Source organism: Alligator sinensis, unplaced genomic scaffold, assembly GCF_000455745.1.
Source record: "Alligator sinensis unplaced genomic scaffold, ASM45574v1 scaffold194_1, whole genome shotgun sequence".
Classification (NCBI taxonomy): Eukaryota; Metazoa; Chordata; order Crocodylia; family Alligatoridae; genus Alligator; species Alligator sinensis.
The window spans coordinates 2,266,927-2,284,285 of NW_005841945.1; the positions used below are offsets into that span (position 1 = coordinate 2,266,927).

Sequence of the window (17,359 nt, forward strand, 5' to 3'; positions counted from 1 at the left end):
GACTGTTGTGTCGAAATTGATGATAATGGTGAATTGATAAAAGCCTTAGCAGATGACATGGAAAAGGTAGCACATGTTCCGGTCCAAACTTGGAGCGGGTGGAAATTTGATTGGTTTTCACCCTGGCTTCCCCAGCTTGGATGGTTAAAGGGGGGTTTGATGGCTTTTTGTCTACTAATATCAGGGATCTGTCTGCTTCCTTGTATACTATCTTGCATGATGTCCATTGTAAAACAAACTGCTCAGAATGTCGCCAATCGTGAAATGCTTATACGTTACCAGGCGCTAGCCCTCGCTGAAAGTTATCAAAATCCGTAAAGAAAGAAAGCATCTTGAGGGGGGAGTTGTGGTACAAATACGATTAGAGGTCATACATAATGATTGAATTTAGACATAGTGCTTTCTTTGCAAAATGCTTCTGTATTTGACATGGCTTGCAAATGGCGTCAGCATTAGCTTCTGCACATAGATTGAAGATATAAGATAAGGAGTTGTTAGAGGATATTAAGTTTACCACAGGCCCCCTGTTAAAAGCACACACAGGTGCTATACCATAACCCATAATAAGTTAAGCTTAACATGAAAACCTATACATCCTGTGGAAATTTAGACGTAACCATGGAAACTTTGACGTTTTGCGGAAACTTAGACGAAACAGTTGAAGCTTGTAGACGCTGTAAGACAGCCAATAAGTGCATAACACGCTACGGTTCTTTGTTTAGATAAGCTATAAAAAGACCCTTGGACAAAGACTGGGGGTCGACTCTGCTTTGGGCTACTAGCCCCCTAGTCGATCTTTATTATTTGCGCAAACAATAAATTTGAAATGGACCCAGCCTGAGTGTGTGTGACTCTCTCCTTGAGGTCAATCGGAAAAGCCTCCGGGGGCATGAATCTAGCCGTTTGGGCAACAATACTTACTAGTTCTAAGATGTTACTGGTGGAGAAAGGTTTGACTGAAAGGCTAGGGACAAAAGTTACATATAATCCGGTTTGAGTAATCAGAAACTGGTTTAAACCTGTAACAGAACAGAAGCTCAGTGCACATAAACCAGTTTCAAAATGTCTGAAACTGGTTTAGGATACACCTGGTTAAATGTAGTATCAAATTTAACACTTACTAGTTCTAAGATGTTACTGGTGGAGAAAGGTTTGACTGAAAGGCTAGGGACAAAAGTTACATATAATCCGGTTTGAGTAATCAGAAACTGGTTTAAACCTGTAACAGAACAGAAGCTCAGTGCACATAAACCAGTTTCAAAATGTCTGAAACTGGTTTAGGATACACCTGGTTAAATGTAGTATCAAATTTAACTGACTTGGATCAAACAGTTTATGAAACTTCTGTCCCAGACCACGTTAATTTAAATCACAATCCCCCAACATCCCAGCATGTTTCACAGCTCTGGGCTGGGCTTTGTTGTGCTGTCTACTCCAGAGAGCAGGGTTGGTCCCACACCTCCGGAGCAGTGAGGGCTGGCTGACAAGGGGTTGGGGGAAAAGCCCGGCTGGGGATGCAGCCCAGTCTGCAGGGGGGACTGCCTCCCCCTCTCCCCCCAGTAAACCCTGGCTCGGGCCTGGGTCCCAGGAAAGAAGTTAAACACCCCTACCCTTGGTCAAACTCACTGCTGGCTGTGACTGTGGACTACAAATCCCAGAGGCATCTGGAACCAGGAAAAGGAAGTGATGAACAACCTTATAGAGGCCTGCTGCTATAATTTTGGATTGCAAATCCAGAGACCTCAGGGGCAGCAGGACGCTAACACAAAGCCCATATTGGCTACATGCCAAAGAGCATGCCTCTAGCGCCCCCCAGCGTCTAGCCTGAGCCACCGCAGTCATGTGGCTGCATTTCCTGAATCAAAGGTAAATGTCTTTCACTTCTGTTTCAATTTAATCTGTGCATTTTAGACTAACCTGCAAAAACTGAATCAATTCAGCCTTGGGCTTTTTGACTGTCTTTACTTAGCCAAAGTCTGGATCTGTATTCAGATGTGAAGTTTTTCCTATCTTAGGGGAAGTGATTTCAGATATAGAGAACCATCTTGGTAACATACCAGATTACTGGATATAGTTGGTCTCCATTTTTGAGGTAGAAAACGATCAGCCTCCAGAGAGGAGGAAGGATTTTGCTCCTATTAAACTGAGGCAGAGTATCTCAAACTATGGAACCAAGTTTTAGTTAATGGTGGGCATGTCTAGATGAGATGCTAAATGTGCATTAGTGCATCACAGTGAAAGCCATGCTAATGCACAGTGGTATTAGTCTACTGCTCATTAGTGTCACTTAAAAGGCATGCACTGGTGCTAAAGTGCAGTAGTGCCAGTTACTGAGCATTGATTTAGTACCTGGTAATAAGTATTAAACTTAATGCTCAGTAACTACAGTACATTAATGAATGTATAAATGTGCCCTGTGAGTGTGTGAAAAGCTGCCTAGTCACATGGTGTGGGCTTCTCTTTATTTCTGGTAGCAAAGCTGCCCTAAACTAAGCTACAGTTAGAAAAGTATTTCATGTAGTATCACATTTCCAATGAAACTGTTGCTGTAGCTGCTACAGAGATGTTATTTAATTAACAGTGGGAGTCTCTTGAACCAAGTGCTTTATTTTGTTCACAATCTATGTGCAAAGATTCAGTACATTGTAGAAGATGATTGAAAACTCAATACAGAGCACTGCACACCTGGAAAGGTACATTAGAATGTTACCATTCTCTAAGCACCAAGTGTACACTGTTGCTGGACTTGGGTTAGCTGACTAGATAGATCAAGGGTCTGCTGCAACATGAAAGCATGCATATTAAAATGTTTTAATTTGCAAATGTTACTTTTTATGATTCTACTGACTAGAAAGTATTTTACATCTTAGAAGTATTTAGATCTAAAATGGCATTTTCCATTTTGAAAAAGAAAAGGAATTGAATGTAGCATTCAAGAAACTCACAATACTGACAAGCCCTGAGAACCAAGTCTTATTCCCAGACACAAGATGAGTACTGCCACCACAAGATTCTACACAGTCCTTCTAGCAGTTCATGCCATGCTGTATACCTGTTTTGGAGCAGAAAGTTCATAAGATGCAATTCCTACCTGACTATTTATACCTTTCTAGCAAGGCAAAGGTGTCAGTCAATACCAATTTTGTTGGAGGGATATGGACACCTGCCTACTAAGAAATTAACTGAGACCACTGAACAGGATTCAAACAGCATGAGCTGGATTCTGATCGATGATCTAGAAATAGAGAGAGGGGTAGTTAGCTATCCTAGTCTGAAGTCAGGCAGAAAGCAGGGTAGATCTGTAACTTTTAAACTAATTAATCAGAGATGTATGTTCCTCAGTTTCGCATTCAAGTTGATTCCTGTTCAAATTAGGCACCAAAAAAAAATTTTTTTAAACCAAACTTGAATGGGAAACTGTAGAACCAAAAATCATCCACAAACTGGATTGCATTATGTATGGTATAATTATTACAGATTCTTACCCCATTACCTAGATTAGTTCTGATGACCCTTTGTTCCTATGGGTTTATTGCTTTCTTGTTTGCCTCTCTCAGCACTGCCACTCCTTTTGTATTTAAATAGCTCTCTCCATTTTATACACTGCTCTATTTATATCCTTTCACAGTATCTGACAAAGTGAGCTTGGGCTCATGAAAGCTTATGCTACATAATCTCTAATTTAGTTTATAAAATAAAAATCTATGGTGCATTCTGCTAAAAAAAAATCAAAAGCATTTTATTCTACCACCTAAATTTTTCTCCCTCCTCCGCGTGTCACGAATACAAAAAGCAAGCAATGAACTTTCAGCTGTTACCCTATTTTTTTAAGGCCAAGATATAATTTGCATTTGGGTTATATGACAAAAAACCTGAACTAACCATTCCATTTTATTCCCTTAGTTTTACTAAATCCCTCAGTTTATGATATCCACTAAACAGAACTCTATGTACATAGAAAGGTGGAATTGTTGCCTTTTGCTTTTGTAACTCTCTCTGTTCATTACCTTTGTAAAATAAGATGTATGATCTTAGAATCATAAAAATCACAGAAAAGTAGAATGGACCTCTGGAGGTCATCTAGTCCAGCTGCTGCTCAAGGTAGGATCATCCCTGTCTAAACGATTTGTTTGTGTAACTTGCTATTAAACCTTCCAAGATGGTGATTATGGTTTCTTGGCTGATCTTTTCCAATGTTTAATCAGCCTCAGTGAGAACGGTTTTCCTAATATTGAACCTAAATTTCCCTTGATACAATCTGAGCCCCTTCTTCCTTGTCCTGTCCCCTGTGGCCACAAAAAAAATATTCTATCCTCATCTTCCATATAACTATCCTTAAGGTCTTAGAAGAATTATCAAATCCCCCCTCAGTCATACTTTCTCCAGACTAAAAAGTCCCATTTCTTCCAGCCATTTCTTGTAAATCTTGCTTCTAAACCTCGAATACATTTTGTTGCTTTCTCTGGAGAATTCTCCACAAAAATGATGTTTTTATTTTCTAATAAATAAAAGAGATTTTAATTCTGAAAGGGATGATGGCAGAATGGTGAGGCAGGCTAGATAAGGACCTGCAGAGACAAGATCTACTGAGGTGTTAGCAATGTTTCTTATTCCAACCATAAGCACTACAAATCTATGGAACTGTAAATGTCCATTCTTAATGGAATTCACCATGGACCTGATCCAAAGTTCACTGACACTAATGATCATCCCCTCCACTGACCTCACTAGGCTTAAAATCAGGTATTATGTGCTGTAATGTAATATGATTTGACATCTAGAATGCCCTTATTGGTTTGCCAGGCACCAGCTGTAGTACAACCTGTCTGTTTGTCCTGAAGCATTCACAGAGCCTAGATTTTCCACCACACTGTTGTCCTGATGTTCTTGTTTTTGCCTTAAAATATCACCAGGTATGGTCTGATACAAGCAGTAATATTACATCGATGCCATGAGTAGAAGATGAACTGCAAAAAACAGTACCAGAAAATTCCATGCAAATCTAGCTTTGGTTGAATTTTCTGTTCAACTCAAACCTGCATCACTCCTTGCAAAATGAGGGTCCATAAATCAATGGGGCTTAAATGCCTAAGTTTTTATACCCAGGGACACCACAATTAGGGCACCAACCATGTATGCGGAAAGAAAAGCTATATATAAAAAAGGACTTCAAATAAGGGTTTTGAGAGTGGGAGTTCAGAGACAGAAAAGTCTGTACCACAACAATTTCCACCAATGGGAAAGAAGATAGAATATGGGCATGAGAGTTTACTGTGCAGTAGACTAATTAGCTGTGCAGTAAACATCTGGGCATCTGCATGTGCACCCTTATTAGTCTGGAGTAAACTAATTTACTCAGCAGCAGCGCATGTGTAGTCATTGCCCTGGCTGTCTGGGGCATGAGAGTGCTTCAGAATGGGGGCTGCCTCCTGCCACACCAAAGCACCTTAGCCAGTCCCTCCACAGCACATTGAGCTGAAGGAAGCAGCCCCGGGCTGGCAGGCTGACTCCTGGGGCCCCCTACTAGCCAGGGCTGCTCCAACAAGAGCTCCAATCAGGGCTGGCTCAACTTATTACTCCAGAGTTTATTGCTCCTGAGCACACATTCAAACGCTGTGCCTGGGAGCAATTAACTATGGAGCGATAAATTCCAGCATGTTTATTGGCTCCGCATTAATTGCATGTGTAGGTGTACCCTATGTTTACTAGCCTTAATAGAGCACACACCAGTCTCTCAATCTCTTCATCTCAGACTACCTTGCCAAAGTAGGTAAGCAGTATCTTTAATTTACAGAGTAAACGGAAACATGGAACCTGTAGGTCTTGAACTCAAGTCCACTGAATCTCCATCCAGTAAAACATGCTGCTTGCGATCTAAGGAAAAATTAACGTTACCTTTTACAGTTAAAAAATAGTGCAATTTGGTTTTGGTTAATCCCAAGAGACAACCTTCATTTGAATCTGAGTGAAAAAACTTTGGTGGGGCTAAAAAGAGAATTGTTCTGCAATACAACCAATTACTGTTAGGCACATGGGATATTAGCTTTAAACAGACCAACTTATTAAAAACAGTTGATGATTTAAAAGCAATGAAGAAACAAGAGACTGAATTCTTATATCTGTATGAAGGAGTCCAAGAGGAATTATCTAATGATTTTCACTGCATATTTTATAAGACGCCACATTTTTTATTCATGGATAAAGCAAATATAACAATTAGAAATAATTACCGTTTCAGCACAGAATGTTATCTAATAGGTTAAAACATACACACAATTCTTCATTTAAATACTGTTCCTTCACTGTTCCTCCTTATTTAGATCTTTTCCACGTACCCTAGCTGCTGCTAAGATACTGTAGAATGTCTGTACAAGCAGACAAGCAGACACTTATAACATACCAGGGGCTCTCGTCTTTGATATCTTATTTTCTTCCCCTCCTTTCATTTTTCACTCATGTTCCTTTTCAATTTCCTCTTGAGCATGGCTTGTCAGATAAACCTAGCATAACTTTAAGGAAACTTTTGCCTTTCATCTTTTCCACCCTGTTTCCCTGTCATTCCAAAACCATTGTGTTCAGTGAAAACCTATTTTAAATTTAAACTTGCTCTTACAAATGTGATACCAATCAGTTTACCATGGCCTAAAACTACAGTATTTATGTCTCTACCAAAATCTCCCAGCATAATTTTAATGCTAAATACCAGCACCATACTGCCTAGGTTATCCTTTCTTCTGGGCCACTCACCCCTTTCCATGTAAATTACACCTACAGTTCACATTCACATTAAATACCTGTACCCCATACCAAGGAAAATATGACGCCATTCAGCTAGAGAGTATTCTTTGGTACACTATGCAATTGCCAACATGTCCCTCTCAAAAATCAAGCATATTACCACAGAAACTAGGATACACCTTTTTAGTTTCACAAAATTACAACATTATTAAACTTACTTCCTGCAAAATTTCCTCTTAATCACCTAAATTCCACCCTACTTCATTTACCAACCTAGAATTTCATTCTGGAGCTTACACAGGATTTAAAACCAAAGAGAGAAACTGTCCATGTCATATGACTCTTTATTAACTATGTTGGTTTCAGAGTTATGGAAACTCCTTCCTTCTCCACCACATCTGTAAAAGAACATAAAGAGAAGAGGCCTTTTCCCTCATCCTCCTCTTCAGTTAGGTCACCTTTCTTCTCCACTACTTCATGTTTTTAAAAATTTGCACTTTACAATCCAAACAAGATGAGAGCCATTCACATGTCCTCTGGATTGATTTGCTCTGCTGAGAACCATAGTCCGCAATGGTTATAATGAACTCCCTCAGTCCTCAGTGTAGGCAACAGATTAGCTGCTACCTCAGTGTAACTCCTGAACACATGCCCAGCAAATTTCTGTACCAGACACTAGGGCTGTGTGAAATTTTGCTGGCTGTTTCATTTCAACACTGTTTCAACTCATTTCAAGCTTGAAACAGTGAAATCAAAATGAAATGAAGGGCTTTGAAACAGCCTTGAAACAAAACAAGGGCAGTCTAAATGTTCTGACAGTTTCAAAATGTTTCGAGTTTCAAAGTTGAAGCTGGGCTTGCCTGCAGGGAAACAGAAAGTAAGGAGAAAAAAGGGGAAGAGGGGAGAACGACTGCTCTTATACTGACTGTGTAGCTGGCCAGTGACTGTGATCCTTCCCTGAGGTCCCTTCCAATCCCACTGCTCTGGGGGAGGGATAGAAAAACAGCATAAAAGGCAGCATTGTTTGAACTGGCCTGCTTTCTGCCTTGGTGTCTGACAGTTACTGAGCTATCTTCCAGCAGATCAGGAGCATTAGACAACAAAGGCTACTACTTGTATTGATTTTATTTCCTACTTCCTAGCCTAGCAAGTGGGATTCCACAATACCTTTTGCTTCCTTCTAGACCCTTTTATTTTATTATTATATTCATTGATTTATTCTTTTCAATTTCATAATTATATTGGGTATTACACTATAGAATTTATATAGAAAGGCAGATACATTTTTATTTCTATACATTTGTATTTGGCAGCATATTATACTATAGAATTTATATAGAAAGGCAGATACACTTATATATTGTTATAAAAACAAGACACCATGAAACACACCATGAAGCGTGGTGGAAAGGCAGCTGGCAAGCCTTCAGGGAGGGGCAGAAGAGGGGGTAGCGGGAGAGGTGTAAGTCCCCTCCTCCCCCTGTTCCCCACAAACTGAGACACAACCTCTTTCCTACAACTAGCAGGCATGAGGCTTCCAGAAGCAGCAAGGTGAGGGGAGTAGTGCCAGTGCCACTGCCTGTGCCTGAGTCTGCATCCCCTCCAAGAGCACCAACCATAATGCCCCCTACCATCACCATGACAACAAGCAGCAGCACCAGCATGACAGTCTCCTCCACCCCCATTTCACTTCCCATGCTGAGCCTTTTAGTGCCAGAGGAAGAGCTGGAGCTGGAGCTGGAGCTGGATCTGAGTGCCCTAGCAAGGGAAATTCTGGGGAAGGAGGGGGAATCTTCTGAATTTGTGCTCCATACCCCTCAAGTTTCCCCTACAGCCAGGTCTTCTTCCCCAGAAGGCACTTCAGAAGAGGCTGAGGTAGAGATTGCAGAGGCAAGTGGCTCAGCTGTGTCTGGTCCTCATGTTGCTGTGCCTCTGCCTGCTGAGGAGGGGGAAATTGCAGCATCCACACATGCACCTGCACCCCAGAAATGAGCTGGTAGAGTGGTCTGGGATCATTTTGAGCTGGCAGATGATCCCACATATGGTATCTGCCTGCACTGCCAAGTCAAAACCAGCTGGGACAAGGGAACAAAACACATGAGTACCACGGGGATGCTGATGCATCTCTGTGGGCACTACCCCTTTGCCCTTACTCCTCCTCAGGCCTGCATGAGTGGGAGCATGCTCAAAGGGAAGTCCCCCTCTTGCTCCAAAGCCCCCACCCCCACAAAGCAGAGGCAGGCAACCCTGGAACAATGGACAGAAGGTTGGGGCACATTGTGAGGGCGAGCAAGGTCACCCACAGCACTGGGGAGATGCTGGCTGTGGGTGGCTAACCCTTCTCCTTAGTTGAGCGGCCAGGGTGCAGGTGACTCATGGTGCTCGTGGCCCCAACCTACTAAGTGCCCTCATAGCAGGATGGTGGTGCCCTCCCTGTATGAGGCATGCAGAGAGTACTTGAGGGAGGAACTATGCAAGACAGGTCCACAGGTGACCTTACACTTCAGCTTGGACATCTGGAGCAGTCGAGGTGGAAATCACTCCTACCTCTCCCTCACAGGGCACTGGTGAGACCAGTCAGGCCATCACTGGGCTCTCCTTCAAGCCGAGGTGATGGATGAGTCCCACACAGCAACCAAGATCATGGGGGCCATGGACTTCTTGATGCAGGAGTGGCTCATTGGGCAGGGCGAGCTCACCCGTGGGTTCATGGTCACTGACAATGGGGCCAATATGGTCAAGGCAATCCATGATGCCAGCTTTGCTGCCATCTGCTGTGTGGCACAAGTTGTACCTCATTTCAAGGATGCCTTGGAAGGGACAGGGTTGCCAGTGATGGTGCCAGCACCACCAGCAAGCTCATTTCAAAATGCACGAAGGTGGCAGGCTACTTCCACAGGAGCATCAAGGAGGGCAAGATGCTGCAGAACAAACAAGCAGAGCTGAACATCCCACAGTACAAAATCATGCAGGATGTGGAGACTCGGTGGAACTCCACATACCTGATGCTCGAGAGGCTGGTGGAGCAACAGAAGGCCATCCATGAGATGGCCTTGCTCAGGGAGTTTGGGATCAGCGGCCCCCTTAACAAAGCTGAGTGGGATACCATCTCCCAGATCTTGGTGATCCTCAAGCCCTTCCTGGAGGCAACCAAGACCCTCAGTGCTGGTGATGCCCTCCTTAGCCAGGTGATCTCTATAGTGAGGGAACTTCAGAGCCAAATGGAGAGCTTCTAAGTGATCACTGTTCCTGGCTGGGGCAAGCCACTGTCACCAGATGTGCAGAGAATGCTCTGGTGAGGCGGCTGAAGGAAAGCATTAGGAAACAACGTGATCCCTTGCTATCCAGTACAGTCCATGTGCTGGCTGCCATATGTGACCCAAGGGTGAAGGGCAGCATATGCAGCAGCCAAACCCTGGATCAGTGGGTAGAGGTGCTGGTGAAGAGGGGAAAGGGGGATGTAGCAGTGCAGGTAAAAGTGAAGAGGTACCTGGGGAGTCAGATGTCCGGCAGGTTGTAGTGTGTCAGAATTCCTATGTCTATATTGAGTCCATGAGTTTCTGTACTTAGGAGGTTGATGAAGTGGAATTCATAGGTTTGACTGTGAAAAGTGGTTTGTAAATCCCTTTGAGGATCAGGCCTGAGAGATTGGAGACAGGTAGCGTTCTTGTCTTTGATAGATTTTTGGTGTGCACTCATTCTGGTGCGCTGTTGTTGCTTGGTGTCTCCTACATATTTTCCATCAGGACACTGGGTGCCTTGATGGAGATATGTATTATATTGTGAAGATATCTCCATACTGTTGGCAGGTTTTGTATGTCTTGTTATGGAATAGTATGGATACATTCGGTGTGTTTTAGGCTGTAGGAAGTTGGCTTCTGGTGATGAGGTTAGCGAGGTTCAGTGCTTGTTTGAATTTACAAACCACTTTTCACAGACGAGCCTATGAACTGCACTTCATCAACCTCCTAGGTGCAGAAACTCATAGACTCAATATAGACTTCGGAATTCTGACACACTACAACCTGCCTGACATCTGATTCCCCATGTACCTCTCCACTTTTACCTGCACTGCTACATCCCCCTTTCCCTCCCCACCCCATCCTGTCCCTCACCCCCTGATGCCTCCATTTCCATTTTCACTGACTGGCTTTCTTGCCTGCAATGCATGCCAGCATCTGGCTTCTTTACTATTCCCTCCATTCAGGAACAGCACACACACACACCAACTGCAGGTACTTCCTCAGTCTGACAAAGGGTTTTTTCAATCCAAAAGCTTTCTAAGCTATATTTCTGTAGCTATTAATTTGGTCTGCTAAAAGATACCAGATTAGATTGACCCAAAGGAAAGGATCTTGTCTGTCAGTGCCATGTCCTTAAACCAACACCCGTAGCACCTGACCAGATGGACACAGAGCCCTGGGCACATGTAAGCCCCAGGGCTGGGGCTAGCTGGGAGAGTTCTCTGGCAGCTGCTGGAGAAGAAGCTCCTGCAGGAGAGGAAAGAAAGACTCTGTAACAGTTTGGCTGCCTGAGATGCTGCTGGTGCTACTGTGCTGCTCACTAAGTTATTTTATTTCCTGTTAACATTTAAAGTAGTGGACTGGCCTGAAACTGTAGGTGAGGAGGAGACCTCACTGGGGCACACTACCATATTGTGTAGAGGCCCCAGCACCAGTGAGGGCACGCCTTAACACACACACAGTGTCACCTATGTCATGAGTTTTGCTTGTCACCAGCCTGAGGTACAGTTTCCCAACAACCCCTGTACCTATCTCCTTGAAAGCTGTCAGGCTTCATGATCTCAGAAGGGGCTACCATCCCTGTAAGTTTCAACCAAATCAGGCAAGAAATGACAAAGATATAGGCAGTTTCATGCTTCCCTATTATAGCCTATGGGCAAAACCTTGAAACAGCATCGAAACACTTTAGACGAAATGCAACGGAACTGTGATTTTGAAATGAAATGAAACAACAAAATGAAACAATGTCCTGTCGAAATGTCGAAACAAAACAGTGCTGTTTCGCATGGCCCTACCAGATACTACATTCCATTAGGTCATTATCATGCTTACTCCACCAGTGCTGATTTAGCATCAGCCAAAATATAGTCAACATTAGATGGGACCTCTCAAAAACTACTCTATAACTATTTAAGGTGATGTTCGTACTTGTTAACAGACCTTATGCAGAGAGGGAGCTAATGAACGCATCATGTATGGTGGCAGGATAACAGGAAAACCACTACAGTAGGAAGAAGAGAGTACCAGAATTCTTGCATAGTGACACATGAGTAGTTCTTGAAGTACATACAAACGGATCACATGAAACGGGTAGGAAGCTTAGAAAGGATTGTTCATTCCCCCTGGTGCCCTAATCTTCATCAGGTTTTCAAGAGTGATCTTGTAGGTTTATGGGGACAACAGGTCCCCATAAGTCTGCCTGACTGATAAGTGTACCTGATTGCTATCAGCATATTGCCACTGTACCACCTAAGGGCAAGAATTCTACATGTCAAATTATTCTGTACTTCCACGTATATGTACATAAAATGATTTAATTAATGCTTCTGAGTCAAAAAACCAGCACCATTCTGATATTTACTCAGACAAAATAATGTCTGATTTTTATGAAAACTGTTGGAAGAAAAAAGGCAGGAAGGCAATTGGCCCCAACTGCACCAGGAATGAGCTAGCTAGTAGCCCTCCAAAGCAGTGTTCCACTGTATCTGAGTTTCTATTTGCTTCAGAGGGGCTGAACCTAGTAGCCAGCTGCTTGGAAGGGGTGAATGGGTGGAGACTTCTGGCCAAGTCATAAGCTGGCCAGGTCATAAACTCCAGCCCACACTGGCAAAATGTTGCTGACCCCTGTTCCAAAATAAGGTCAACCGACTGAAGAGTGACAACCTCAAAAAGTAAAAGCCCCCAATAAATGTTAATTGAAACTATAAGCTGTCACACAAGATCAAAGACAACTATATATCAGATGAAAAAACGTGATATAAATTCAAGCCTATATCTGGGGACTAACCTAATGGCTTACAAAAGTAATCTCTTGTCAATACCACATGCTTTACAAGGCCAGGGAGTGGAAGAGAACCATAGTTAATGCCTTTGTTCGTTAAGTTAAATGAACCTTACTTGGTAAGTTTATAGTTACAGTCTTAAAAGATTTTTCTCCAGTACATACTTTCAGAGACAGCATGTGAAAGTAAAGACTTTGTACACCTATAAGTAGTTATCTGAAAGCTTATACATAACAATATCAGTGACGGACACGTTAGGCATTTGTTAAAGAGCCATTTAAAATAGTGTGCTTGCTTTCTAGCTGTATAAAATACGAAGAACTCTAAATATGTGTTAAGAAGCCACTAAGGATGTTAAAGGCAGCCACTGCTGTACTCTGCGATAACTGAATACAGCTTAATGCGAGCTTGATCCAAATCCAACTGAAGTTAACGGAAAGACCCCCTTTTGATTTTGATCAATTTTGGATCTGGTTCTACATGACTGCCAAGAAACACACCAGAAAGCAGTGACACCTAATGGCAAATATATCTTTGGAGGATAATGAAAGTGATTGTCTGTGGCATAGAAAAACTATTCCTCTTTAGGAGTAGTGTTATAAGGACCTGAAAGAGTAGTTCTAAGCTCTCGGAACAATGTTTCAACAATGCGGTCTTTAGGGCATAAAGTACATAGCAAGCACTATTTTTGAACAGTTCCCCCCCAGCCACTAAACATGCTTTACACTGCCTCACATCTTCAACTATATGCATTGTTATAAAATGTCACCAGCACATTTTTGTGCATGGGAGAATTAAGAAATGAATGTTTACTTTCATCAACTGAAATATGGACTTGTTTTCTCTTACTTCCTTGTTTATTTCCTGGAATGTTATGAATGTGATGATTTTCATACATAAAATGTCAATACAATAATAACTAAAGTTGCTGATATACACCTAATGGTTTTATCAATCACAAAAGCAGATATAGCACACACTTAATTGCATGCAATATAAGTGCAAATATATGGAAATAGGAAGCAATAAAAAAGTATTAAGGCTTCTAAGCAGAATGCTCAGGCCTATGATAATATACTGTAGCAGTGAGAAATATGATTAAATATTATGAAAGATGAAAAAAACAACTACAATTTTTAGCTGTAAGAGTATATGCACAAACATCAAAGGCTGCAAACAGTATCTCTAACTAAATGTACATCACAATAATATGACATCTCAGAATCCTGACACAGGGATATGTGCTTTCAATATAGAGGTCTCACTCTTCCTCACAATGCCTTACATATATACTTGAGGGATGTCAAAAGAGTTTAGTAGAAAGTTCAAACAAAACCAGATCCTGTTTTTATTTCAGGAGTGTCAACTGTCCCTATAACATCTATATTGTAGTTACAAGAGGCCTCAGCCAGAACACTAGGACTTTTTCTAACTCCTAATATATCATAGTCATTGCCCCAAAGAGCTTACGGTTCCAGTGGTCTGATGAACTGCTCACTTCTAAAATTAATCTTGTTTTTCCACCCAACAAAATACAAAGGTGGGGGGCTGTTTGATTTTTTTAAGATAGAAAAGGTTAAGAAATGCATAACACTATTAGGTATTATTGGATAAGGAGATTGCTACAACATCAAACAACTTTGCTTTAATTTATATAGTGTATCTCATTCATTAAACTATAGTTACTGCTATCGTACACTATTAACACAATTGGTGTAAAACTACAAAAATAATCGTTTTACTATAATATGTTGTCAGCTGACCTGGAGAACTGATCCAGTTGTTTTGGAGTTTTTTGCCTGTATATTTCTACATGCAGAATTTATACTCGCACACAGCTATGCACGTATGCCAAGATGAAAGAATGAGCTAATATTACAAAATATAAGAACATGAGACCCTCAACAGTAGCTGATATGAAGCACTCACAAATTGTGCAGTTGACTAGAAATGCCACCTAATCCCTGTTTAATTAAAGCAATGTTCTCAACTCCTGTTGTGTTTAGGGAGTAAAAAGTGGGGGGACAACTGATGTATGAAGAAAATAGCAGGCAGCGTGGATAATCTCAAAGACTTTGGAGCTTTCGAGCTACATAAATCAGAGCGACTTTTTGAATAGCCTCATAAAACACAATATCATTGCCATTCCACTCACGGCTTTCAGATTCTTCCTACAGCATACAGATCATTAGGAAACTTCTAAGCAATCAAGTAATGTGAGTCTGATGAAATTACTCAATCAATGCATGGGCTCAGAGAAGCAGCATAATACAGAATTGCATAGTTTTGACATGTTAACCCCCCCTTCTTTCTTTACATAGGGGTAAGGAAAATTACAGTGGAGGTGATTCATTTCAACATTTTCACAAGCGTGCTTAATGTAGTCTTTCTGAACTGCCAGTTCCTATTTATAATACTCAAGCCAGCAGAAACATATTAACTATAGGCAGCACTATCAATATTCAGAGGAACAGATTTGGGATAATACATATATTGAGTTGCCCTAAAATAATCAGAACATGCAGCTAGAGGAATTAAAAGGGTATCAATTTGGAAGACAAAAATCTGTATTCATTTAAATGCAAACCTTTCCCTTCTACACACAACGCATTAATCACAGCTTACTAATTCTAGGTAGCCATTCTTGTGATAGTCTAATAACCTGTCGGATAAGATACTTAAACATTCAGAAATACAACCTTTTTATGGTAAATGATATGCAATCAAGTGAGTTAGTATATAGTAAGGAGTAAGTATATAATAAGGAGTAAGTGCTATCATAAAAGGGATGTGTGAAAAGGATTAGTATGATAGGCTAATTCCATTTCTTTTGAAGACTCTTGAGCTTCCTTCCTCATCCTCTTTCATACATGGGCATACAGAATCCACCACCAACATATTTTCCACGTGAACACACGTTGATATTGTGGAATTATGAAAACACACTATTCTTATTTAGCTCGTTGCCAAAGGGTATCCGTACTACCTCCTCTATTACTTTTCCACAGAATCTGAACATTTCCTTTCCTTTGGTTTAAAAACATCCCAGTCAGAAGCATTAAAGCAAGTTGTTCATAGATTTTTCCCTCATCCTTTTTTTTTTTTTAATATTGGAACTAAAAACCCTGCCACCTCAACCTAACTAATATTGTTTTTCATCGTTCTTGTTTATGTCCATTATATGTAACTTTATTCAGTACACATGGGAAAATAAAAGAAGGGTTTCAGAACACCTAGAATATAAAACATGAGGCACCTTTGGATATTATTAAGCTTTTGGTTTTTCCCTTGGAGTTGCCTATGTTTGTCATTAGCTCCCTCTCTTACCTATTGACCCAATTAACATTAAACCATTTCTAATTTCAAGGCATTTATTTTCCATGTATTAATTATAAAAGATGAGGGACTCTGTAGAACAACTATCAGTTTGCCTGTTTCATGGCAATGTAAAGCAGTCTATGAAAAGAGCTAATCCCCTTGTCAAATGTATTAATTGTCTTTCAAGTTAAATTAATTGTGAGAGAAGCAACCACTTCAGTATTTTCCCCCCCTTTCAAGGTGGATTTACTATGTTTGATGCATCTACCAACGGTATCTTAAAGCAAGAAGGAAGCAGTAAATATCAGTGTTGTATTTGCCAGATATAAATGAGTCAAACACCAAACAAAAAAGAATTGGCGAGTGGAGAGATGATATATTTTTCTCTCGTGATCCTAACCCAGAGACCTACAGTGCTGTTCATATAATAAAAACAGATTGGCCAGCCCGTTTGCTTTTCCTCACAATCAACTCAGCAGTTAGATCACTGCAACACTACAGACCTTAACCCAAACCCTGAGGTCTGAGCAGTGAGCCGAAAGCCCTTAAAACAAAGCACAAATCTTCTCATGGTACCACTTCCATAGTTTGCGAACTGCAAGGAAATTAATAAGTCATGATCTCTTGAAAAGGAAGGGCTCCCCCCGCACCATAACATCTGAAGCGGGAGGTAGAGGTAGCTAGTTGGCTTGACCCTGATAAAGTTCTGTGCCGGGGGAAGGCACAGCCCATGGGCTCCTGGGGATCTGAAGGAGATGCTGGACGGCTGCCCACATTTCAATGTCAGGTTAACCCTGTAAAATGCCTGGATTTCTAAATCCAGCTCTCATCTCCCCTTTCAGAGAAACGTACTATTGATATAAATGATAGGCACAGGCAGACATGTTTACCGAGACAAGCTCTGTGGGCCAGAGAGAGCCCCCTGGATCCCAGGGACCTGGTGCTGGCAGCAAAGAGGGGGGCAGAGGTGCCCCCTCAGGCAGGGCGCCCACCTGAGGGACCGCTCTCTCCCCTCTCCAGCCCAGGGGTGGGGGGCTTTTGTCAAGGACTGGCCCATCTCGCAGGCAGGCGCCCGCATTTCCATGCTCCCGTTCCGCCTGCGTGTTTTGCTTGCAGATTACTAAGCAGCAGTGGGTGAAAGAGTCCCTGTCTCCCCGCACAGCCCCGCCGGGGAAGGGAGGGGAAAGCCGCTGCCTCGGGGCTGGCAAGAGGCGCCCCGTCTGGGGAGGAGGAGGGGGGTCATGTCTCCTGGGGGGTGTCACCTGCAGCCTCCCCCCC

At 42.0% G+C, this 17,359-nt stretch overlaps 1 protein-coding gene across 1 annotated transcript in view; it reads right to left on the reverse strand.

The window, feature by feature from the left end:
• Positions 1 to 17,359, reverse strand: part of GRID2 (glutamate ionotropic receptor delta type subunit 2) — a 1,378,694-nt gene that overhangs the window by 1,360,548 nt on the left and 787 nt on the right. The gene's annotated exons all lie outside the window — the stretch shown is intronic.